This window comes from Juglans microcarpa x Juglans regia, unplaced genomic scaffold (genome assembly GCF_004785595.1).
Source record: "Juglans microcarpa x Juglans regia isolate MS1-56 unplaced genomic scaffold, Jm3101_v1.0 JmScfU0042, whole genome shotgun sequence".
Lineage (NCBI taxonomy): Eukaryota > Viridiplantae > Streptophyta > Magnoliopsida > Fagales > Juglandaceae > Juglans > Juglans microcarpa x Juglans regia.
The window spans coordinates 1895-29743 of NW_024475786.1; the positions used below are offsets into that span (position 1 = coordinate 1895).

Below are 27849 nucleotides of genomic sequence, written 5' to 3' on the forward strand. Positions count from 1 at the left end.
AATCCAAACCATCCTCCCAAAAAATCCATATTTCCCCCCAACCTCAACATTATTAAAAAACTTAGGCAACTTCAACCATCTTGCCCATCTACTACATTTATTTGCACCCAGAAAAGGTTCTAAAAGAGCCACCACCGAATGACGACTTTATTTAAAATATGCTGAAGCCTACTCTTCGACGAAAGAATTTCCCTAATATTCCACGTAAGTATGTGCATCATAAATCAAATAATTTTTTTGGAATGAGTACGCCTCTCCAGAACAACACTGGATTTTCTTTACGGACTCCCCTCAGCTTTTTAACGGGACATTCATATCCGGATCCGAATCAAAACATTGGCCGCTAACTCATTTAATTCTTCCTCTGGCTCCCCATCTGAAACTGCTCGACCATTAACAAATAGCCCCTCATCATCATAATCCTCCACGCCCAAAACTCTCCTCTCCGCCAAACAGCCAAGCTCAAATTCAAGAGCTTCATCAACCAGTTTCAACGAACTACGGGAGATCGTTTTGCAGAAACAACAAACCGGCTCCTCATCAATATCATCCTCCGTAATCTCAAACCAACTTCCACTCCGTTCCTGCCCACAATTCCGTTGAACCTGATTCTCTGGGTATGCACCATTATCTACTTGTAACGCTAAATCAGCATACTGGACCTCTTCAGACGCGCCAAGACTTTATCATACAACTCTCCAGAAGTGCCACAAAAAGAACCGTATGAGGTTCCACTTGCAACCCCTCCCTTCTCTTCCGCACTTCCCAGAAATAGCCTCTCTACGCAAGTTTGGTTGATTCACCACTCCCGTATCCTGGTTCTGCAATGGCCTCTCATCATCCTCAAGACCCACTTGCTTCCAAATCTGTTTAGGCTTTACTAAATTCCCATCCTGAGCACTAGCCACTGTCTTATCCTAGCCAGTAATCTATCTCGCTTCTTGCATTTGTTCTAAGTGTCCATTTTTTACAATGCACACAAAACAAAGGCATCGACTGATAAAAAACCTCTTGAAAAATGACTCTGCTCCAGCCCCGGCACACCCAACCAAAATGAGTGCCGCAATGGTTTTGAGACATCCATTTCAGCACAAATGGTGAATAAAACTTCGTGATTACCTATCAATTTTTTTTAAAAAGTTTCTTTGTGTGGAAGGCGGCTCTTCAGGAGATTTTGACTTTCGATAATCTAAGAGAAATTCATAGTGACAAAATGGTGCTGCATGTGCAAAAGAAGGGGGAATCTATCGATTACTTATTCTCTATTGTGTAGCGGCAAGTGCATTTGGAATGTGTTTTAAGCCTTTTCAGAATAGAATGGGGCCTTCCAGAGGGTGATAGACTTTATAGATTGTTGAGTGGGGTGAGTCACAATTTCAGTCGCTTGGGGGTGATCCCATTTTCTTAATCTAGAGCATATGAAGAGAGCTGAATGCAAGATGCTTTGGGGATATATATTTTTCTGCTATTTCAGAATTTTATGGATTTTTGTTCTTCTAATCATCAAGAAGTTCTCTCTTGAAGGCATCCTGTGTATTAGGTTACGCCCTCTACACTTAAAGAAACTGTATTTTTACTAATCAAAAACCAAAGAAAAGAAGTTAATTCCCAAGGTATATCCAAGACATGCAATCATTCAATTCTGCTGAAAATAGCATCCAAACTATATCAGCCAAAAATGAAAACCACATCTAGCCGAAAATCATATATCAAGTCCATACAGGATAAACATGGATTAGACCACTTTCTCTATTTAATAAAACAAAGAAAGATCTAAAGATGCTTTTTGATCCGTGAAAAAAAAAGCCTACGACTTATTATTGCTTTATTAAAAAGTAGGACTTACCTTGCTCGAATGGGGAACGGCAGGATCCTCACCGAAATAAAGTGCAAGTGCATCTGCATTTCTACCCTGTCCGCCAAAGAAAAGATTAAGGCATGATCTTCGCTCCATTAGATAATGTAATATAGAAGTTGTAATATCATCAACATACCACCACAGAGTAGAGATTTGTAACAGATGTCACCTCTGTCTCAGCAATGCCAATGAATTCTTTCAATGTCTATAGTAAAAATAGCAAAAACAATCAGGAAAAAAACAGAAACACAAGAAGATCCAGCCAAAAACAAAAAGATGTGCATATACCAAGGCAACTAGAAAATCAATAGAGGGCAATAACTTTAGGGCCAAACAGTTCATAATAAAGACCAATACCCCAAATATATAACAAAATTATATCCAAATCTTCATTGCGCATCAAAGTCCAGATTCATTCAATTATAACTATCTATATTAACCTAAGAGACATTTTTATTTGTAAACAAATGCAGCAGACAGAAAATGCTTGAAAAGAAGCATATCCGTCCCTAGCAGAAGTGCAGATACCTTCAATACAAACACAAAAACAGAATAGACATGCAGTGCCTCTGAACATCGGCAAAATGCAGACACGATCCCTAGCAGAAAAAAATAAAAATAAAAGCACAGAAAACATGAAGGAAAAGCCGCAATTTGGAGAAGGATCCCTTCATGATTGGACAACCTTGGACCCATGATAGGCACAAACCCATTATTGAGCAGCCAGCAGGTCTCAAGTCTTCTTAAGGAAAGTACGACATGTATGAATAGTAAATATACAATTAAAACATATCCGAAGTGTACTTAGGAAATCAAAGCATAACTTATATTACAATTAATGTAACAAGTTGGTGACCTAATTAGACCTGTGAAAGTGAACACTGAAATGAAAGGAGATGTAAATTGGGTCAAGTCCAAATTGTTCCAATGGTGGGCTCCAAGTACAAATTGTACGTATAACGTGTAAAACTTTGAAAGAACTTTAATGAGAACAGACTCTGTTCTTAACCGCATGGTACTGCATCCCCAAAAGGAGATGTAAATTGGGTCAAGTCCAAGCATCATGCAAAATAAATATTCAAGAAAAATAAAATCTCTAGAACGTCATAATTTGCCTTTGAGGCTTCTGAGGCATGTAACAATTACTTACTCATTATTCAACTACAAATTAGATGTGCTACCTGAATGTCAATGTACCATCACCGACAAGAAGTAATTCTTTCTCTTAATAAATTTCTCCAAATAGTAATTCCCTAAATTCTTAATGCACAAAATGCAATGGGACATAGATATAGACTCTAGTCAACTAGCACAGATATTCACTAATCCTCCTAAAAGAGCAAAACCAATATAAAACCACATAGGATGCCAATTCGTCTAGATTAATACCTGTACAACAAATATAATAGTAACTCAAAAGCTCTACATAAACTCCTTCATGCCTGCCATGACAACTGAAGTTCAATTCGTTCACAATTCTCTTAATTGCCCAACTTTATGCCATGAATAAATTCCTGTATTCAAACTCCACACTTTGGAAGTGGACCATAACGAAAGGTTTTGTTTTTTGTTTTTGTTTTTTATCAGTGACCATAAGGAAGAGGTTTAGAAGGTATAACTTGAAATGTTCTATTCTTTTCCTGCTCATGTTTTTTTTCTATTTATTAATAAGGGAAAAAGTGTTCTATTATGTTCATTATATATATCCATTTGAATAATTGACAATTCATTGATTCTCGATCTTTTTTAGACAAGTAAATAATATTAAGAGAAATGAGTCAAGCAGGTGCTGAACTTTAAAAAAAAAAAAAAAAAAAAAAAAAAAAAGGAAAAAGAAATGTTGAGCCAATGGACGCAAACAACTGAAAAACTGAACATCAATAGAAACTAAATGTTAAATTATTTAAGAATACGTATATTACAAAAAAAACTACACACCTTATGGAAAACTTCAGATACAGGACCATCATTTCGGATGCAGTCAGCTCCTGCCTAACCTTTCTAGTCCCTTGATTATAGCTTGCATTTCTTCTGCTAAAGACTTCAATTGTATCTTCAAGGAAGAAAGAAAACCATATAAGCATCATCTAAAGACATATTCATACCATAAAAAAATAGATGGTTACCTTAGATGCACCTTCAAGGCTAATGAAGTCCAGGTGAAAATCAAGAAGTTCTGGTGAATTATTCGCCAAAAGCTGAGCAACAAGAAAACCAAATTGAGATTAACTAATCGCCAATCCGGCAGTGAAATTATGTGCAGCAAAACTTGGTGAGAAAAACACATCGACCAGCAGAATAGGTTGCGCCAGACCGGAGAGCAGTAGAACAACACTAACCAAAACTTCCTAGGCTTTTTGCTCTATTGTTAACAACAAAGTACTAAAAAATTCTATGTCATGTATCCTTCCTGAGAGTTAACTGCTGTAACATTTTTTTAGAAGTAATTTTACAATACCTTCTAGGCTTCTATGGCTTCTTGGGATTTGACCTCTTGGAAATGGAATTTTTTAAAGTGCAACACAGGGAAACAACAAATTATAGACAAAAAAGCATCAGCCTAAGCACGATGCATGAACTTTCATACTGACCCAACTAGAATTGAATACTCGATTCATTTTAGGCCAGTTCATTAGCCCTTGCTACAGTTCTAGACTGATGTTCCACAAAATCAATTAGGGTTAACTCAGCTAAGACATGCACTGGACCAGCCCCAACCTGACCCCTGATGCAACCCTAAAATTCAGAAACAGCGTCTCCTCTCTGAGCCAAAAAATATACTGATATGCATAATTGACAGAAATACAGGATCCATACCTTGCAAAGATAATGCATGAGTGTCATCTTATTGTTAGAAGCACGTGTATCGGTGAGCTTTAGAAGACTGTCCAACTTGAATCCAATTGCAGAGCCTGTATGTTTTGGGATCATACAGAATTAAGATGAATAAGGTCTGAAAAATTCCCTAATCTTGAAGGTTTATAAGATATGACATCAATTAAAAAGCAGAGTATCTAAAGAATATGGTCCAAGTTATGTAGGTTGTGCAACAATAATTTAAGAAAAGAAGGGAACTATAATCCATAGACAAGTTTAGCTTCTTCCTTTTCCTTTTCAACTTCAATTTCATAACTGTTCAATCATTCAGTACAACGAAGAATGTGCCTCTGAGAATGGAAGTTGCAAAAAGACTGCCATACAAAAACTCATTCCACAATTAGTAGGTGGCAGTAAATTCCAAGAAGGTTTTTCTCTTCACAATAGCTCACAATGTGTAAATTGCAGAAAGGGAACAAACAAACGATCGTAAGAATTTTCAACTAATCCTCACTCTTCTAAAGCCAGTACTTTGAATCTTATATCAGTAACATAAGTCAACTAAAATCCAGTCAATAAGTCATCAAATGGAACACAGAAATAATAGCATCCAACGGATATAATTAGGGAATCAAAGGAACACTTCATTATGGTTTAAGCACACATAAAACTCTTGATGCTCTCCAAATTACAACCAATAGTCGTCAACCAGTGCGATGCATAGGAATAATTAAAGTAACATAGTTAAAAGGTGAGGAAGCTAACAGGGTAAATAATGAATAGTCAATGGCTACAATAAGATGAAATCTTTTTCCTTTATTGGAAAAGTGATAATCAGATAATAGAAGAGTTACGTGGTGGAAAGCCAAAGCGACAAGTAATGAGAAATCAATAACCACTATAAATGAGAAGTCATTTTTTCCTCTTGACTGAATTAGTAATCATAAAATGTAGGAAACCTTTCATCCTCAAACCTCTTTTAATTTTAATGTCAATAAATCGGGTGGATTTATTATGGTAAAAAAGGCAATACAATGAAAGGTCTTTTTAGCATGTGAAGGGTTGTGATAGGTCGAAAAAGTAAAATGAAAAAAATAAAATAAAATGATGAGGTGGTTCAATAGAATACAAAGAGGATGCTTCATAAATTATATAGGTAATAAATAGCTATTTTAGTCATTAGTCTGCATTAAAATCAGCCATGCCAATGCCAAAGAGCATTAGAATAGTAATAGTCCACGGGCATTCAAAAACACATCTTTAAAAGTCTTTGCAAATTATTCATGACGGAATGACATATAAGCCTCCTTTGTCGAGATAGACGTAACCTTCCAATATTTCTTGAACTAATAAATGACCGTAAGAATTAGGCAATAATTAAACTCCTTACCCCTTGCAGTTCCTTGGTTCAACGTATTCCCTATAAAAGAATAATCTTCATAACTTCCTTCAGTTTGACTGATTTCCTCACCTAATTAACCAACAAAAGACTACCTAAGCTGAAAAGAGAAGCACAGAAACTGGAAAGACTTGCAACCACTAGTGACATACCTCTTCGCATGCAGAATTTACAGTGTTCAAACTCTTTTTAAATTCTGAGATCTGAAAACGGGTTCAACAAGGAGATGACTATGTCAAAAAAGACCTATTCATGAGATTTAAAAATTTACCAAAATCAAGCATGGCAGTAACCACCAAACCTGAGAGCTGAACTGAATCTTGAAAGAAAATACTCGCAATTTCGACTCAACCCGAGGTACTTTCATCAGCTCCAAAAAGTACTGAAATACATATATACACACACACATGTAAAATAACAAAGCTTTACATATATGTTAAAACCATGTATTCAACCAAATTTAAGCATGATATGAGAACTTAAGTAACAAATGCTTAATTTTTGGAAATGTATTTAGGACAAGCCAAAAAGATGAGCATCTCGTCTATTTTGGTATGGAGTAAGCAAGAATAATAAAATATGAGGATGGCGGGGATTTTTTCTTGCTACCAAAAAGGAAAAGTGAGGTTTTATATCAAGTGAAAAATGAGAAAAAAACAAAAGATATATCATCCACCGCCCTTTCTTTCCTCCCGGCTATTCAAACAATTTCTCACTTAAACAGATCAGTAAACTGAATAATTGACATAGACAGCTAGTCATTCTTGTTAATAACTACAACAAGATTTTACATCAAGTGAGAGAGAGAGAACCCACTAAAACAGAAAGGCAAAAAGACTGCATAGTATCCAGAGAACTTTCTCACTGATTCAGTGAGATAAATATTCACCATTAACTTGTTAATACACACACACACACACAGAGAGTTATGTAAACAACTTTAAGATCAAGGAAGACAAGACCAGATCAAAATTCAGAAAGCTACATGAATAAAACACTAATGCATAAATCACCAAATTATATCATTTATCAGTAAAATAAATTCACATGTTCAAGATTGTGACCAGAAAACATATAAAAAAACATGAAGTGGTCAAAAAAGAAACTTTGGCAGACCTGTTCGCACTTTCCGAGGTTCTCCTTGTCACCAGTGTAGCCCTAAATAAACAATAAAACAAATCAAAATTGAACAAATAGAAGTACAAAAAAAAACAGTGCCAAACTATATACTCATAAGCAGAAGAATATAACACAAAGACTCTTCAATATAAAATTCATCGACAAATTGCTGACAAGATATTATTAAAAAGGAATTATAATTTATTTGAAACCATCACCTTTAGAAGTTCCATCTCCTCTTTGGTGGGACAAAATTTTATGAGATTTTCCACCTGGTCAACATCTAATACTGATTCATCCATTGCAAGAACTGCAGCCTGACAATATGCTTATAATAGATTGTTAGCAAATACCTAGTGGGAAGTTAGGAACATTGTTCAGGAAAAAGAAAAAGAAAATATTACCAGCTCAACCATAAAACCCAATCAAATCAGAGCTTCAATTTAATTTATACCTAATTAGTTGCACCACTATGACACTTAAAGGACAAGATCACAAAGGAGCCATTACCACCTCAGAGTCTCACTTCTCATCTACCCATAATGGTTATAACGCATGAGAAACCTACTCAGTTGCAGGAATGCATAGCAAGCTTAAAAGCACCAAGGAAAAAAAAAAAAACACAGAACAGCATTAAAGGTTATTTAGCGTGCAAGGTTTACCTAAGTGAAAAAGAAACAAAAGCCCCATTACCCCATGGTATAATCTTTCCTCAAACTTTCAATTTAACCCCAAAGCATCCTACCATCCTTAAATCCGTCAATGAGAAGGGATATTCAAAATAATACTAATTATAGTATAAAGAATAATAATAGAAACCAGAAATGGAAAATTAAGAATAAAAAAATATTATTTTTCATACATAAAATAAGTTCTATTAATCATGACAAAAAGATAAGAAGACAAATTCAAAGTACACAAGGAATAATATCATTGGAAACACGTAGTTAGACAGAGAAGAGAGCTAGTCCTGAAAACTAATGCTAGAGAGACATATATTGGCTGTCATCCATTGATAAAGTGCACTGAAAAAGAAAGCCACGGCTCTTCAGTGGTCCTTATGAGTCCTCAAAGCTTCATTCATTTCCTCCCTCCATATGCTCCATGATACACAAATCAGGATCATTTCCATAAGGTTGCATTTTGGTGCCTACCAAACCACTCCTCCCTAGGATGCTGAGAAAGACAGATTGAAATGGAAGTTCGAGGACTGCCTAGGCATTACCCAACTTAACTTATAAAGGCTAAACCGAACTTGCCATAATGTGCTAGCAACGTAATAGTGAAGTAAAAGATGATCAACAGACTTTTTTCCATTCCGCTAGCACATGCAACACCATTCTACAACTATAATACGACTCTTCCATAGATTATTCCAAGTACAGATCTTGTTGAATGCAGCCATCCAAAGAAAGAAGCTCACCTCAAGGGAGCCTCGCTCCTCCACAGAGAGGTACTGCTATCCTGGGGACTAATGCAATATAGAATGAAACTTCATACACCCTTATCTTAGATAGACTCCATCCTCACAATTACCACATTCCAAACTGATTCAGGATTAAAAACAAAGGGTAAGATGAATTTTACTAGCATCCTCAATTTTGTTCTCATGTTGATCAGCTGGCACCAAGAAATTGAAAGTTCACCGACAAGTATTCAATATAATATTAAGGTGGACATAAGAGTAAAACACCATGCCTCTTGGCCATTGAAATCATCGAAGTCCATTTAGTTTTGTACTAACATTATTTATAACAGAGCCCAAAATATACAATAAATAAAATGACAGTAACAAATACATGCGCACATGCACGATTGTGCACACAACCAATAGACCATTACCAAATACAATTTTTCGGCAACCATTAAAATAGTTTTCTGAGTTTCTGTTTTTTCTTTCCAAATCAAGAGTATAACCATTAAATTGCAGCAATGCTCTTATCATGCTGCAGAAAGTGTTCTCAAGAGCAACTTTCTAAGAGCAAAGCTTAAAAGGTCTTGATGCATGTGCACTTGCCATAGTTTTAAAAATGAATTTACCTAGGACAGTCAGTTTCCTATAAACACAAATCAAAACTTCAGTGAGATCAACTAGGCACCTTAACGTGAAGAGATCACATACTGCCTCCTAGCAGTATTCAATACATTCTTCAACCAAAAGTTATCACGCTTCTATCTTCTAGCGCCAAACCTTGCTGGCAGTTGGCATACAACAATTTTTCTCTGAAATAAATAAGGGCATAGCCCTATACAGAGTCCACATTTGTCTTGAACCAATTCTTGCTTTGATAGTTTGAACTTTGAAGTCAAAGTCAGGTCAACAAATGTCAATACAAGATATGCTTGGTTTACATGTTCAGACCTATTTTTTTCCTAAAAATTTAAATTTTAGGATTCATGCATAACCATATATTTCCAGCTCATAAAATTTAGTGCCAGTTTCACTAAATACCTAAATGTTCCCCAAAACACTTTGCATTATTCTTTTAACCATTTGCAGGATCCCATATATCGAGTGACCAAATTTTATAACCCAAGTGATGAAGACCTGTCTAGTTTTTTCCCAAGACTCACTTTTATGGAGCTAAGATATATTAGCAATGCAAAATTTTGCTGGAATCATTAGGTTCAAATTTAGATTGGTAAGATATGCAAGGGTCAAATAAAAGCCACCCTATATGTTTTCTCAAAGGCCACAAGTTGGTGTATAACTATCAATCAAAGCTTTATTGTGTTCTTTCATGGTCCAGTCCACATTTGCATTAAAATGATTGCACAAACTTCAGGCTTGGAACAACCCTTGCAGCTAAGAACAACAGCCTTTTTTGCCTTTAGTACTAATGAAAGAATAATCATGTTTCAATATTACGAAATAAAATAAAATAAAAAGTATTCTTCTACCAGGACATGAAATCACAGAAAGCAGAATGCACTGCATTAACTCCATGTATCCATTTTAGAGAGAAAATTGTCGCTTCGTCCACAAATTATGAAAGTAATCAAACTCATATGAAAGTGAGGACCATATAGCTCACCATCATATCAGAAAGCGGCATCTTAACTTTTGTAAGCATAATTTCAGTGTTGTTGGCTCTCCTCAGGTCAATCTACAATCCATCAAACAAGTTTAAAGAGAAATAATATCAGAATACCATATTGCAGAAGTGCCGGGGGTTAAATTCAGCTTTAATCATTGACAGTCAACATGTATCACCAATATAAACCCACTGAATTTCAACCAAATAAAATCTACCATAAGTACAGTAAGAAAATGGGTTACAGATATCTTTGAATCATTATATAGTTATTTCCACCATCAACTGTACACCTCTCTTTTTTCTGAACATATTAAGTGAAATATACACACCCTACATGCAACCTTTATGTTTTCCTTTTCTTTAGCAGAAAGAATGACAAATATTAAATTTTGCACATAGAAGACGATATGGCATGCATCTTTCTCAGTCACATGTGCATGAATGCCAATTTATACATGCAAACAAACTTCTAGAGAAGAATTTATGACTAGCATCTATTAAAAATATATAAAGATTAAATCTGATGGTCTTTGGAACAAGTGGTAACATAAATTAGCTTTACCAACATAAAGGATCAGAAATTTTAACTAAGAGGAATGGAGTGCTAGCTCTGTTCTAACAATCTGAAAGCTATCAAAAAATGATATTCCTTAAATTTCTTGTGCCAAATACTAGACTGATATGACTATCTCCTCACAAATTTAGCTCTTATTGATGCCATTAATCAAGTGATAAACCCTAGGGTGCTCAAGCGGGTGAAAGCCTTGGTCTTGGTGGTATGCTCCCTCCAAGTCTAAGATTCGAATCCTCTTGGGTGCAAACAATTTCTTAGGGCCATCAAATTGCAAGAATTTCCCCTTGAAATACCCGAGGTGCACTTGCGGGAAACTCCTTGGTTGAGGACTTGTGCACCCTCGGTATTAGTCAAGACTTTGTTTTCGGACACCCGGTGCCAATAAATAAATTATTCAAGTGATTGAAAATTGAAAATTGGCTCAAATCAAGAATCCATCACAAATCAAAGTAGAGGAGAATTTTTAATTCAATCCACGATTATGGGAATATGAACAGTAGAATCAGCACTCTCAAACAACTGAACTTCAAGGACACGTCAAAGGGAAAAAAACAAAGGATTTCTAGGACACCATAGAAATATCATATTACCAGGTGGACTTTGTCAGTTTTGGATCCAACAGATTTGCGCCGTGCCCCAGCTTTACCTCCTGCATCAGCAGGTTTTGGAACTGTTGCGGAGAAAAGCTCTCTAACTCTGACACATCAAATCCTGGCGCACTAAGATAAAAGAACAAAAAATTCACCGACTATGAAAGTAAGAACACTGAATTTTATATATAAAAGAAGGAAAACATATGATCTGTTGGAACTGAAGCACCACTATTCATGGGGGTAAAACACATCAGCACGTGATCTTAAGTAAAAGATTTGATCAGCAAGAAGAGTTAGAATACATTTGAGAGTCTCCATATCTTTGCAATTCTTCCCATAAACTTCCTTGCAAAGCCCTGGTTACCTTGCTCCAATGCAAAGGCTTCAATGAGGATCTTCGAGGAGCTGTAGTAGTCGCCCCCATCCCTGAAGGACGTGAAAGCCCACGACCTCTCCCTAAAGACAGGCCTCTTGCATCAACAGTAGCATTTGGTCCTTTGGCACCTAATGGCGGAGGTGGAGGTACACCACCTGGAGGCCTAGGTGGAGCCGGAGGGCCAGGCACACGAACTCCAGGTGGAGGTGGAGGGGTGGTGCACCAAGTGATGTGGGAGGTGGGCCTTGACCTATAGGAGGTGGCGGAGGAGGTGGTGCTCCACGGATTGGAGGTGGTGGTGGTGGTGCTCCACGCATTAAAGGAGGTGGAGGTGGAGGTGGAGGTGGCACTCCAACTATTGAAGGGGAAAAATTTGGTGCTCCACTAATTGGAGGTGGTGGCGGAGCAGGTGGGGCTCCACGAACTGGAGGTGGTGGAGGAGGAGGTGGGGCTCCATGAACTGGAGGTGGTGGCGGAGCAGGTGGGGCTCCATGTGCTGGAGGGGTGGGGGAGCTGGGGCTCTTGCCACAAGTAATGGTTGTGGTGGGGATCCAAATGGTGGAGGCAGTTTTGGTGGAGCTCCATATAAAGGAGGTACGGGTGGTGGAGGTGGAGGTGGAGGTGGAGGTGGAGTGGAGGTGGAGGAGGAGTGTGCACTCCAACTCCAAGGTTTCGTGTAGTAAATGTGCTCAGAAAAGGGGGAGGGGGAGGCGGAGGTGGAGGCGGAGGAGTTGGTGAAAGGAACATGGTAGCACCATTCTGCCTTTTAGGAGGTAGAGGTGGGGGTGGAGGTGGAGGTGTGACCCCCACCTGCAAAGGTTGGGAAGGCGATGAAGGATACATGGATGGAAAGGTTGAAAATGAAGGGGTGTTATAATGTTGTGGTGGTGGAGGTGGCGGGGGAGGAGGGGGAACTACTTGCTGCAGGTTAATATGTTGTGCTTGAGTTTGTGAGGATGAATATGAATCTTTAATTGATGGTACCAATGATGGTGGGCATGAAGCAACTGCCTCTTGGGTAGAACCTGAAGGCTTCAGAGGATCCACCTTACAACTTTTCAGACCATTGGTCACATCAGTTGAAACCACAGTGGTGAGGGTATCAGAAGAAGCTTTTAATTTGGGAACTGTGCTAGAATCCTTTGAAGGAACATTAACACCAAGAGCAGCTGGTGCACTGTTATATCTTGATGGTGGATATGAAACATGCATTGAATTAGTATAAGAGCCTTTGTTAGGAGGGATCCACCTAGACACTGCATTTGGCTTTGCCAGTTTTGCATGAGACTCTTGCTGTTTAGTCTTTTGTTTGGCAACAACTGAATCTGCAGCTGGTTTTGTGCTGAGTGTAGGCTGCTTCTTAGGCAGATTAGGTAGAACTTTCTCTGATTTTTGTCTGGGGACATCAGCAGTCAACTTTTTCTGGGAAACCCTGGAATCTAAAGTCTTCTGTGTAAAACTGTTTCCTCCATCACCTTTGTCTCCCATCTCATCCAATTTGCCACACAAATCTCCACCACTTCCTTGGTTTCCAGACTTGGCTGCATATCAGCAGCAGCTAGTATGAAATCTAGCTTGATATCACCATCATCAACACCAATGTCCTTCACCAAATGATCAGAACCCACCTTCTCATCCATCTTATATTTCACATCATCAACAGCAATGTCCTTCACTGCATCAATATTAGAAACCAATTTTCCATCCCGTTTGTGGGTTCCATCATCTGATGCACAGTCTTGAAATGCGTAAGGATCCAAATCCCCCTTCCCTTCCTGCCCATCAACGACATTGCTAAAAATCTCTTCCACCTCAAAAAATTCCTCAGGTGAAGCAATTTCTGCCTCATTTCCTTCACTGGCTACGACTGTAGTAAGAGCAGGCACAACAGCATCAGCATCCGAAAAAAGTACCTGATACACATATGAGAATGTATTCAACACCTACAGCTTTAGGAAAAGACACTAACAGAAAAGTCACAACAACTTACCTCTGCGCTAAAGTCCTTCGGGAATTGGTCCTTGGCATCCCACGGAACATCAATTTCATTGCGGTTGAGCATCAGAATGTTTGACCTCACAAATGCTGTGTGGAACATAACTATGAAGATCATCTCCTCATGTACCAGATCTTCATCCAAATGGATGCACTCAAGAACAATATCCCCTTGAACACGGCAATGGATATCAATTTTCACTAGCATACACTCTCCCTGCTGTTAAAGTTCATAAGACCACTTACATATTTGGTAAAATCTAATTTCCAGTTTCAGATTTGTGACTTAGGAATTACCTGTAGATAGTGGCGCACATTCTTTTTCGTCTTTGAAGTTGAAAACAAAAGCTTAGAACTTCTATTAGCTGGTGTCGAAGGTCCTGACCATAAACACGTATGACAGGCCTGCAACCTTTACCCCCATCAAATAGTGGGAGGACTCTCAGAATCAGGCAATCCAGAAGTAAAGGTGTATCTGATGGAGGCCAATCAGAACCTAAATTTCTTCTAGATATATACTGAAGATATCTCAGCTGAGAAGGCTGTGGGTTTAAAGGAGACAAAAGATGAAGAAGTTCGTTTGGAGCTTGCTTGTAGACCATGTCAAGAGTCTTCTGCTCCCCACTGTACTGTTTTCGGTATAAACAGAAGACCTGCTAGCATGAATGCAAGCACAGGCCATCCTCCTCTTTCACAGTGCATCAACAGCACATTTTGTTGCCCTTCCAATGACAACCAACTTTCACTTGATCGAAGGAAGTGGTGGATCATCTCCAATGGCAGAAGAGGACACCCCTCATAGTGTCGAGGGTAATCCATAACTGTCATGTCATATTGAGACAATATATCTGAAATTTGACTTCGCCTCTCCCCTTCTCTAAAGTTAAACACCATGAAAGAAGCATCAGGAAAGTGGTCCTGTAACTGAGCTACAATGCCACTCATGTACACTCTGTACTCATCTTCTTCCAAGACATCCGTGGAGAAGCAACAATCAAACACTAGAAAAGAAGAAAAGAGAAATAAGACAATCAACACCCATAATTGGTATATGGTCTTCAAAAATCAAATAAGGAGTTAAGAAGAAACTTAAGAATTCTGACTAAACTCATGGTGCATAGTGACCCTCAAAGCTTTTTTTTTTTTTTTTTTTTTTTTTTTTTTTTTTTTTTTTTTTTTTGCCAATAAACGAGAATTTTATTAATGATATAAATAGAAATAGCCCAAAAAAACTCCTCACGTAAAAATAGAAGAAACTGGGACAAATACTGCTTAACATTTGTGTTCAGAAAAGCTTTTTTTTTTAAGAAGAAAAAGCAGCTACAAATAGCTAAAGTAAAAAAGAAACAGTTCTAAAACATAGAGAAACCATCAGTCCACGCCATAAAATAAGCTTTAGCAAAATTACGCAATAAATTACAGCTCTTGCTAGCCATAAAACAAGACCCATAGTCTTGAAATTGATTTTTAAAAAAAAAAAGAAAAAAAGAAAGCAATGACATATTTGTTTCCCAAAATGTCAGAGCAAAACCATCCCCATTTGTCAGATCTATAGAGGTACAAATTGTCCACAAAAACTTAAGACCCCAAATTGATGCTCCTTACCGAACGGTTGCTTTGTTTTCCAGAGCCTCTTCAACTATTCATCATTTTCGGGCCTACTTCTATAAATTTTGTTCCCTCCCAAGTATCAATTACTGTTAGGTGCCTCTACCCCTAAGCTCTAGTAGATGCATACGCAACGCAACATTAAAAGAATAATCCGCTAGATATACAGTTGAATTTGATCTGCTCAATCCAATTCCTGGTGCTTTCTGGTCCCTGCCTCAGTTATATTCCCAACCGATGAATCCGAACAATAGAACACGATAAAAACAAGCAGGAAACTACTTCACCAGCATTTGTCTAATCACCTAGGGAAGAAAGTTATGTTACATACTACACTCTCATATGACGAAACTACTTAAGAAACAGAGCACCAAAACAAAAAGAGAAGAGAAGGAAGAAAAAAACACCACAATTGAACAATATTCACAATGCATTCTGCAGTATCTTAAAATGCAATGGAACTCCCAAAGCGGGACTCATTGGAACCTAAATTGCCCACGGAATTACAAAACTGAGCATTTTCTCAACTTCACGAAGACGACAGAAATGGCCGAAAGCTCGAGAATTACACCATTGCTAGGGCACTCAGAAGGTGGACACACGACAATAAAAAGAAAAGGAAAAATGGGGAATGATTGAAACGGTTAAAAAAAGTTACCGTAGACCCTTTCGGAGATCTCAAGAAGCCGATCCGGAGGCTTGCGGTAGAAGAACCTTCTGAACAGCGCCATGTGATGGCGCTGTTTCTCCCCCGATCGGATCCAAACCGATAATTCGAATCAAAACCAATCTAACAACCAGAGAGATCCTAAAAGAAAACCCGCCAGATCTCGAACTTCCCAATTGGTGAACACACTCAAAAGCTTGTCTTTTCACCAAATTCAGCCCCTCCAATCAAACCCAATTCCGAAACTCAGACAAAGGAAAGCTAAGTCCAGGCAGAATCCGATAGTAATCCAACAACACCAGGGATAGATAAAATAAACAACAAGCTCGGCACCAAAAAACAAATAGAAAGAAATGGGGAATTGAAATCGAATTCAAAGGACTTAGAGTGTGTTGGGGGAGTGATAGTAGGTGGGAAAATGTGGTTTTTTTCAGCAGATGATGAGGAAAGTGTTAAAATCCAGCGGAATTCAGCAATGTCTCGTGTGGGAGGGAGGGAGAAAGAGAGAGAGAACTAGACAGTGTGAACTGAAAAGGAGCAGATTGTATTGGTATTTTAGACAACTTTTTTCTCATATCTCCTCTCCTCTCATGTCCTGTGAACAACAAAAACAAAGATCACAAAAAATGAAATAGGACAGTAGCAGACAGGGAGACAAACAAAATAAAGAAACGGAAAAACATACGAAGTTTGGGGTGAAGTAATAAGACCGGTCGCAGTGAATTTTCATCATTTGACCTCGTTAGCCGTCTTTCAATTAACGGAAACTTCTTGGCGCGGTGGTCCGGATTTATATAAGAAAAAATCTGCACAACTTCTTATTATTTACACAATTTTTATATATTATATTTTTTTTAATTTTATTATTTTTTTCTTTTATCAAATATTTAATATTTAAATAATAAATTAATTAATTAAATTAATTTAAAAAGAATAAACTCAAAAAAAATATTAAAAATTTAAAAAAATATGATTGTAGAAGTTGAAAAGGTTGTATAGCATTGCTCTTTGTATAATTAAAAAATTCAACCTACCGTCCCTCACATCATTACGTGATAAGTTATATTTAAATAGAATGATAAAAATAATAAATCATGTATTAATATGTAATGTGGAGATGATAAGTAATATTTTTCAAATTATTTATAAATAGATGAATAGAAAATACTAAATTTTTCTTTATGGGCAAATTAAAATTTGCGAAAAAAAAATCCATCTCTATAAAGATATGAGTAAAAATATTGTTGAAAACTTGAAGGCATACAAAAATTTAAAATATCGTGACAGTTGAAGATGAACATATTAACAAATAAAGTAAAAGATGCTAAATATGAACAAATAAATAAACCATGTATGCACAAATGTCATGTGAGCCGACAATTGAATTTATGATTTGGCACCACATTAAAAAGATAAACTTATTCTCAACTCTAATCAAACATCATTGAATCGGACTTGCTTGAAGAGTGAGATGAAATAAAAATTTTGTAAATAGTAGTAAGATAGTTTGTGAAAAGTTAAGAAATAGTTTGAGTTGAGTATTTTTTAGATTTTAAAAAATGAGATAAAAAAATTGAATAAAAAATATTATAAAATTAAAATATTGTAATAATATAGTTTTATAATATTATTTTTATTTGAGAATTTGAAAAAATTTGAATTGTTTTTATTTTTTATTTCAAAGTTTGAAAAAGTTGTAATAATTAGTTTAAAAATTTTGCATTTGAATTATGTTTGGGAATAAGATGAGATGAAATGAAATAAAATGAGATCAGATGAAAATTTTGTGTGCGACGAGGAGGCTCTCCCCCTCCACCAAATGGCCTGTAGATCATGCCTCCACCAGTGTTGTGTGGCTCGTTGGCCACCACAAGCGCACCTAGGGAGGGAAAGCCCTCCTCCCCCATATGTTTTTGAAAAATGCTAGTATGTCTCATGAATTTGCCCCTCATTTTGACTGCATACATATTTTAATTTTTCTTTTAATTTTTTTTTCTTAATGGTTAAGGAAGTGACTTTTATTTTTTAAAAATATTGAAAAATGTTTAAAAAATTTGAAAAATAAAATAAAATAAAAAGTGAAATTTGTACTAATGGACACACCCAACGGTCAAAGTTGAGTGGCACACTAGCACCACGCTATTTTTTTCTATTTTTATCATTTATTTTTTTAAAATTTGATTTTTTTAAAAGTATTTTTCACTTATTTTAAAAATAATAATAATTAACATTTGAAGGCCAAGTGACGACCTTATCATTAGTATACTAGACAGAAGGGTTTGATGGGAAAATTTTGCATGCTAATGGAGTTAATTACAAAAATTTGAAAACGAGGGATTAATTTGCAAACAGGTTAAAACTCATAAACTGATTACTGACGTTATAATTAACCTAAGATTTTAATCGGGATGTTGAATAAAATGAAGTAAGAAATAGATCGTTTTAGGTTGATGCAATAAGTCACCACATTTGGAGTCATTGTAACAAATTAAGATTCTTCCAAATATTTATACGAACTTAAAAGTAGGGTGGCAATTTGTATTTTTGCATCGTATCAAGTCATGAATATTCGATTATATGGATCAATCCGAACCCAACCTATCAAGCTAAATCTGTGAAACTTTCAAATCCTAATTTGACACATTTAGATAACAGGTCGTGTCGTGTCATCTGTTTTGACTCGTTTAATAATTAATTAGAAATAGGTCAATACGATATGACTCATTTAAATATGTTTCATGAAAATAGGTTGAACTAACATGCATAATCAATTTCATCTGATTAACATAATTTCACATAAAAGTTAAAATCTATATTTATTACTAACCACAGTATCTTAAAAAAATAAGACTACCTACTAATAAAAAATATCAATTGTAATAGGTGTTATCCCCTAGGCCAGACCAGGAGAAGGGACCAGGCTCCCAAGGCTAGACCAAGAGAAGAGCCTGGTTCGAAACCAGATGAGAGGTGTGGGCTGGGTCGAGCATATCCAAGAGGCCCAAATGGAAGGGATGATTAGACATGGAACAATGACAAACGTGTAGCAGGAGGGACAGTCTAATATCCCACTGGCTGACATTCCCTGACCCTAAACATCAATGCCCAAACATGACAGGAAGGTGGGAATGCCTAGCTGAGGCCACATCGCATTAATGAGACGGAAAGAGTTATGAAGGAGAAGCACGTCGCATTCAATGTAGCCCGAGGCTCAACACGCACGACGTGGGGCCTTGTGTCAGGGGTAGTCACCATGGATACCTGGCGGAGGCCATATCGCATTAATGAGACGGAGAGAGCTATGAGAGGAAGGCACTCCACATTAAATGCATCTTGAGGTTCGAGGTATCAACGTGAGGCCTTGTGTCAAGAGTAGTCACCATCATACCTGAATGGCTTATAGCACGGCAGGTGGACGACATAAACATCCAATCTCATACAGAGCGACATGCCCACTACCATGAAACTTAGACAGTCAGGTATAAATAGACTCCTCCCACAATCAGTGAAGAGGTTGAGATCTACATGCATTCTTACTACAATTTTCCTTAAGATATTTTCCATTCATCTCCTTCACTAAAACTGACTTGGGCGTCAGAGGTACCATGGACCCTGAGCCCACCATTCTTCATTTTAGTAGCAACTCGTCGCAAAGCCTCCAGATCGTGGAGTTGCCCAAGCCGCGAAACACGACATCAATATCAATATTTTTCAAGTTTTAACATATAATAAACCAATATTACAAACCTTACAACAACAAATATGAGCATATGTCCAGAATCACAATATTAATAATAAAAATATAAGGAGTTCTGTTTGGATTCAAAGATGAGATGAGATAAATTGAAATAGTTTGTTAATAGTAGTGAGATTTGTGAGTTGAAATTTGTGAATAGTGAGTTGAAATTAGTGAGAATCATCTCAACTCATCTCTCAATCCAAACCAGCTTAAGAAATACCAATATTACAACTTAACAATAATAAAATTATGATTTTGAAATAAAATCTAAACTGATCAAAGCATGTTGATTTCGAGTTAAGTGGTTTGATTCTTTATTGACTCGTTTATAAATCATCTCTTAACATGTCAACCCATTTTAACCCGAACTCGTTAATATCAAACTCATACCCGCTAAGTTTATATCTTGTTCATGTTGGATTCACGAGTCGTGTCACATATTGTCATCCCTACTTAAAAGTCTCAATTAACAAATATATATGCATAAAGTAATCTATGCAGATTTAATATTCATATCAAAATATTAAGGATATGAAAATCGAAGAAATTAAAAACCACTTCAAAAAAAGAAAAAAAAAAGAGTTTAAAAAATAAGCTAGAAATATTTCCACTTTCTTTTCTTTTTTTCAAGTTTTTATTTGATGAAACGTGAAATTCTGGCATTGGGGGTTACTTTTGTGTTCAGGGATGAGGATGCATGGGTTAACTATCTTATTCAGAGCTTGTAGCATTTGAATATCACATGATTAAAGATCTTACCTAATAACAATAATTATTATTATTATTATTATTATTTGGCAAGAAAAAAAAAAAAAAAAAAAGGCATTCAAGTTTGTTCACTCTTTTGTAATGCACACATTGATGACATGATACGTGTTAATACCAATTTAGTTTAAGCTACGTTTAGATTCAGAAAATATTCCATCTCATTTCATGATCTCATCATTACAATTTTTTTAAATTTTCACACAAAATATAATTAACAATTCAACTTTTTTAAATCTTAATTCAATTTTTTCAAATCCTAAAATAATAATAATATTAAAAAATAATATTCTAATAATATTTTTTTTAACTTTCATTTTACATCTAAAATCATCTCATCTCACCTCATCTCTAAATCCAAATAGGGCCTAGTCATTCCGATTTACACATATTTTTATCAAAAAAACCTTAAAGACAAATAACAAGTTTTTTTTGTAAATACTATATATATTTTATTCATAATAATACGTTGAACAACTCTATAAAACATATTTTAAGATACAACGCACATTTGGATTACAATAGATCTTGAATTGCAATTTATGAATTTTTTTTTTCTTTAATACGTTGTTGGTTTTAGGAAATATATCTTTTGAATTTTAGAAACTTTTTGAGTCGAACTTTTGAGTTAAAGGATATATTTTTTATTAAAGATTTATGCAAAAATTTAGGGATAAAAAGCGATCTAGTCGGTTCAGTTTTGACCCAAAACCAAAACCGACAGACCGACTATTTTGTATAATCAAAATTGATCGAAACCGGTCGATGGAGAGGAGAAAAACTGGTCGGACCGGTTCAATAATTTTGGTCGGTTTAGATCATCTTTTTGGACCTTCTTTTGGACTTTTTTTTTTATCCAATTCAAAATCATTTTGAGCCTTTTTTGAGTTGATTTAAAATCATAATTTGTTATAGTGAGTTTTTAAAGTTCACTTTAAATATTCAAGTTTCATTTTAATTTTAACGTCATTTGTAATGTTAGGTTAAAAAAATTAGTTAGTAAATTTTGAGTTAATAAAAAAAACTCTAATTATATTCTTATTAGATGGTTGAATTTTTTGAGGGACTTGCGAGTTTTTCATATTTATCAGAGTTTAAGGGGGATTTTGAGTTTTGGTAGATCCACGTGGTTTTTACTTGTTTAAAATTAGTACCTTTGGTTTAAAAGGTTTAAAACAAGTTTAAGTTTAAGTTATTTAGATTCAGAGATGAGTTGAGATGATTTGTAAATAATAGAATAAAAGTTAAATTATTTATTATATTTTATGTGAAAATTTGAAAAAGTTAAATTATTTATTATATTTTAAGTGAAATTTTAAAAAAATTATAACGATGAATGAGATGAGTTCAGGTGAGTTTTGAATTTAAACATTAGTCTATGTTATCATCAAGTCTTAAATTTGTCCCCTGTCAATCTTCTAACAAAAATGATGACATGGTCACTGACTGCCACATCGCCACCAATTAGAAGATGACATGTGGCATAATATGTACAATTTAGAAATTTAAAGAATCCACAGTATGCCACATCAACCTGAACAGTAAAAAATTTAAAAATCATTAAAAGCCTAAAAAGAATTGAAGAAGTTAGTAAAAATTTTAAAATTTAATAAAGTTAAAAATATTAAAAATTAAGAAAATAAAAATAAAAAAACTCTTAAAAGGATAAAAAAAAAATACAAAAAGAAGACAATGAAAATGTTTTAAGGATAAAACTAAAAAATTAGTCAAATATAGTGTTTGTTGCATTATACAACACTACGTATAATGCAACGTCGTTGTTGGATGAATTAACATGAGATGGACGGAAAAGTTTAATTGCAAAAAGGAAAATGAAAGTGTACCTATCATTTGTACCGAATTGTGTTTTTTTTTTTTTTTTTTAACATTTGTGTTTATTTATTTTTTAGTATTGTATTTTTTCAATATTTTTATTAAAAAAAATACACAAAAAATAATTTTAAAAAAGTTAAACACAATACACTAAATCCGTACCGACTCTTGGTCAGAGTAGCACTCCCTTTACAAAAATGAGAGTGAATTATAAAATTTTGAGACCAAGTGAGTGATTTGTAGACAGGTTAAAATCTAGATATTAGTTTTGTAACTAACCCAATAATAAAATAAAATAAAAACAAAATGTACAAATAAAACTAAGAAATATTTTTCTGTTTTTATTATTTAATATGAGAATTTTATGTGTAAACATGAGTTAGTACGGTTGAGGACACATAATGAGCTTTTAGCCCTGTTTAGTTGTTGGACTCTACTGAAATTAACTCAATTCAATTTAATTTTAAGCTGAGTCTAACATCTAAATACTCAATTCTCAAATCACTAAACTCAATCTTAACTCAAAACCTCTTTACACGTGAGACTCACAACTATTTTCAATTAACACCTCCTTACATGCGGATCTACAACTTTTTTCAAATTTTCATAAATATATCTAAACTCATTTTAGCATCCAAATACATTTAAACTCATTCTAAATAAGCTCTACAAAACTTAATTCATCATCTCAACTCACTATTATTCATAAAGAATTTAATTCATTTTAACTCAGTTAATCATCTAAATGCATCCTAAGACGCATGCAATTTGAGCCAATGATTTTGCTTCGAGGAAGGAGACTGGGAGTAGCTAAATCAAAATTATTTTTTTATTATTTTTCTTTGAGTAATGCTCTTCTTCATTTCAGATATTGTTAGCATCAGTCACATTTTATCTTATGGCATATTTTAAGTGGTTTTCATATATGTAGTTGATAAAAAAAATACTCAAAATGTGTCATGTCACTGAATGTGATTGCAGATGATAATATTTAAAATGAAGGATATTATTAATTTTTTTCAAGAGAAAATCACATATTTAATTGACAGTTCTTAATATATATATATATGAAAAACACTGCTTATCATCATCTACATCACATGTTAACGCCTAAAAATAGCGCAACAGTCTAAAAGGGGAGAAAGATCCATTTCCGATATCATTAAGGTTGTTCTGGGCCTCGTTGGATGGAGTCCCCAGCGGTGATTTAGTGTGAATATACGGTGTCCATGCATACATCCATGGCAGTGAACAGTGGATGAATGCAAAGAAAATAAATAGAGGAAAACACAGATTTACGTGGTTCAGTATTGGGCCTACGTCTACGGGGGTTCGGGGAGAGGAGAATCTACTATAATATACTTGTTTACAGTCTCTCGTGATCTCTCGTCCTCACTGTACAATGAAAATCTAAATTTTATCCTTTGGTTTTCATCCTCTCATTGGAGTCTCTGTAGTGAGGTTGAAGAATGTGAAATCTCCAAGAAACCTAGCCAAAAGTTTCCTCTTTGATTTGTGTCACTTCTCTTTATTTTACGTCACATCACATCTTTTCCCTCTTGACACTGCACTCTCTCAACCCTTTGTCTCTTCCTTCCATCTCTCTTTCTTCCCTCCTGATGAATCCCAGCTATGGCGAGAGATGTACTCTACTGAGTAAGGTTCGAGCTCCGAGCTCGTCTTGGGGAGGTGAGCATGAGATAAGCTCGACCGTATAGAGTGCAAGCGCGTAGCAAGGCTTTCGAGGGAGATGTACTCTACCGCGTAAGTTGCGACCGCACAGCTCGGCTATGGTGGGAGATGTGCTCGACCGCATAAAGTGTGAGCGTGTAGCTTGGCTATGGCGGGAGATGCATCCAACGTGTAAATTGTGAATGCGTAGCTCGGCAATGGCTGGAGATGTACCCCACCATGTAAGGTGCGAGCGAGTAGCTCGGCTATAGTAGGAAGTGTACTCTACCGCATAAGGTGCGAGAGCATAGCTCATCTTGGCAAGGTGAAAAGGAAATAGGCTCGACCGCATAGAGTGCGAGTGCGTAGCAAGGCTTTCGCAAGAGATGTACTCCACCACATAAGGTGCGAGCGTATAGCTCGGCTATGGCGAAAGATCTACTCCACCGCGTAACTTGCAAGGGTCAGACAGTCGAGTGACCTGCCCACCTGTTGGGCGCCGAGGGGGTCAAGCAGCCCTTGGCCCTTCTTGTTTGGTGGCTCGTTGTTGGAAACAACCCAAGAGAGGTGGTCATAGCTCGAGTGTAAACACTCTGCGTTTGTTGTAAGAGATGTTGTCTTAAGAGTAATGTCCAGCAGCTGAAAGACTGGACCCACACTTTGCCGTGAGGGAGGTCGGGCCGCCAATGGGGTTGTACCTACCTGTTGACTCTCATTGGGAGGTAGGTTACCGGGCAGTTTGAGACTGGACCCGCTCCCGCCCGTTGATATCATAGGAAAGGTAAGTGTCGGGTCAGGCTAGAACTGGACCCGCTCTTTGTTGAGGTAGAGGTCGGGGTAAGTTGCTGGGCAGCCAAGAGGTTGGACTCACTCTCTTCCGTTAGGGAGGTCGGACCGCTTGGGGAGGGGCTGGATCCACCTCTCGACCTTCATGCGGAGGTAAGTTACCGGGTAGTTTGAAACTAGACTTGCTCCCGCCTATTGATGCCACAGGGAAGGTAAGCGTCAGGTCAAGCTAATGGTGATCCCGCTCTCCACCGCAGGAGGGATAAAACACCTTAAGGCATAATCCACTCATTTGGATCCCGCGAGGAGATAAGTAAGAGAGGCGCTTGTTCGCGTGTATGTGAATGCCAAGGAGTTTATTCCAATGGAGACATTGAGATTTCCAAACAGTGTCCGAGTGGGGTTCTTCAGCCGATTTCGCGCTACAAGACTCAATTATGTTAGTACAAAATAAACTGCACACAAGTTTTGGGGGAGACAAACCAGGGTGTTTTAATTGTTGTAGCTGATTTTCGCTTGACTAAAGCTGCCCGCTGTCGATGGCAGTTTGTTAGTTGCACTTTCTTCTCTTTCTTGCTTTTTTTTTTTTTTTTTTGTTGAGGTGTGCACCTTTGAGATGCATGCTTGTCGTTCCTTCTTTTCTTCTTTCCATCTTTTTTTCCTTTTTTTTTTTACTAAGTCAGCTTATTGCTGGGGAAGTTGTTCGTCGTTCTGATCTATTCATTTTCTCTCGGGTCGTGTATTGCGGGCGAGTTCATCATTGGGTGGTTCCTTGTTCTCCATCACGTGTACCGTGCATGGCTCATGCATGGTGCACATTATACATGCACAACACATGCATAAACATCGTCTGAGTCATGGAGGGATAGGCATGAGAGGCTGAGTCATGCTGTCCTAGGTCAAGTCGTGGGGGGTTGGGGAGAAGCTCATGGCCGAGATGCTCAGTGGCTCGGAATGGGAGTCCGTGAAGTGTGGTTGCTCGAGGTGTGCATGCGCCATGCAAGTTGCCTGGGAAGGTTGCTCGCTTGTGGTCAAGGAGCTAGCCATGAGAGTGTGTGGCCAAGTAGTTATTTGGTAAGGATGGGTACTGGCCGAGGAGGCCAGGGGTGAGGAGCCCGTGAACAAGGTGCTTCATGAGATGGTTGGTCGAGGATCTAAGGCCGAGAAGGACTGGTCGTGTTGGGCGAGGAGCCTAGTGGTCGAGTCAGCGTTGGCCGAGGCGGACTGGCCGTGTTGGGAGAGGAGGCCTGGCCGAGTTAGGTCTTGCCACTGGGGTGGCCAAGACATGTGCGGCTGAGGAGGGGACTCGTCGTGTTGGGCGAGGAGGTGGTTGCTTGCTAGTGGGTGGCCGAGCAATATCTTAGGCTAAGGAAGCAATTGTCCGCCAATGAGAGGTCAAGCAAGCTCTCGAGTTGTGGAGGCAGTTGTTGCCCGCCACTTAATGGCTAAGGAGATGCCTGCCACTGGGTGGCTAAGCAACACATTTCGCAGTTGAAGAAGAGGTGCTCGCCACTAGGTAGCCGGGCAATGCACTCCCTTGCCGAGAGTTACGCCGCTGGTGATAGAAATCTCTGACGGCATTGGTGGTGGAGATTCACTGCTCGCCAGCATGTGCACGGGAGGTGGGCTCCCTTTGGGGTGCACGAAGCAACGTGCACCACGACCTTCCTCGGTTGCGGCAAAATATTCCGAACGCCCTAATGGTGGCCGCCCATTCCTCCAACAGGCCCACAGAGTGAGTCCAAGACTGTCTCGGGTGCACGGGGACATGTGCACCCACTGGGCCGTAGCACTACAACTGCGGGCAGGGGGAGGTGGTTGGTGACCACCCATGAGTAGGTGGACGACGCCGACGATCTAAGTGGTGACCGTTGATGTTGTTTTGGGCCTCGATTGGTGTTGGGTGGAGCTCCTGGCAGTGATCCAGTGTGGTTATACGGTGTCTGTGCGTACATTCATGATGGTGAGCAGTGGATAATTGCAGAGAAAATAAATAGAGGGAGACACAGATTTAAGTGGTTCGGCACTTGGCCTAAGCCCACGGGGTTCGGGGAGGGAAAATCTACTATAATATGCTTGTTTTACAGTATCTTATGATCTCTCATCCTCACTGTACAATGGAGATCTAAGTTCTATTCTTTGGCTTTCATCATCTCGCTAAAGCCTCTATGGTGAGGTTAAAGAAGGTGAAGTCTCCAAGAAGCCTGGCCAAAAGTCCCACATTTGCTTTATGTCACTTCCCTTTGCTTTATGTCACTTCCTTTTACTTTATGTCACATCACTCAATTTCCCTCCTGACACTCAACACTCACTCAGCCCTTTGTCTCCTCCTTCCCTCTCTCTGTCTTCCCTCCTGATAAGTCTCCCTCATTGGACTGGGCCTAGGAAATACCATGGGCCTGTTATATTTTATCTGTTACACCACACATCAACATGTGATTTGTCATTTTTTCCTTTCATTTAAACACACTCATATTGATGTATGAATATGTATGTTTAAATAGAATAACAAAAATGATAAATCACATGTTGGTGGTGTATAGATTATAAGTAGTATTTCTCATATACGTACGTATGCGCACACGCACAAGTGATAAGCACATTTCCTGCTACTGAGCTATTAACAGTCTCCAATTAGAGATCACTTGTTACTAATAAACAGACACAAACTTGTCGAATTCCAGGTGAACTTCGAATTCTCTCTGGTTGGACCTTCGTCAACTTCGACTTCTCTTCCTTTGGAGATCAGTAAGCTAACTTCTAGCTTGCATCATGGAAATGGACTTTCTTATCAAACAAACTGAAGCACTATCTTGGGAGGACCTCAACCTCATCCTAGTAGAAGACTCTGCAAAAGAAACAACCGAGTTGGCGTTAATAGGAAGAATTGTAGCAGCAAGGCCTCTTAACAAAATCTCACTACATGCCACTTTTAAAGCAGCATGGAGTTTTCTCAAGAAGTTCCACATTGAAGATCTGGATGTTAACAAGTTCCTTTTCACTTTCCAATC

The 27849-nt window shown here is 37.4% G+C and overlaps 1 pseudogene; it reads right to left on the bottom strand.

The window, feature by feature from the left end:
* Nucleotides 1-311: 311 nt before the first annotated feature.
* LOC121245504 lies at nucleotides 312-16711 on the bottom strand (annotated as a pseudogene).
* Between the last annotated feature and the right edge of the window lie 11138 nt (nucleotides 16712-27849).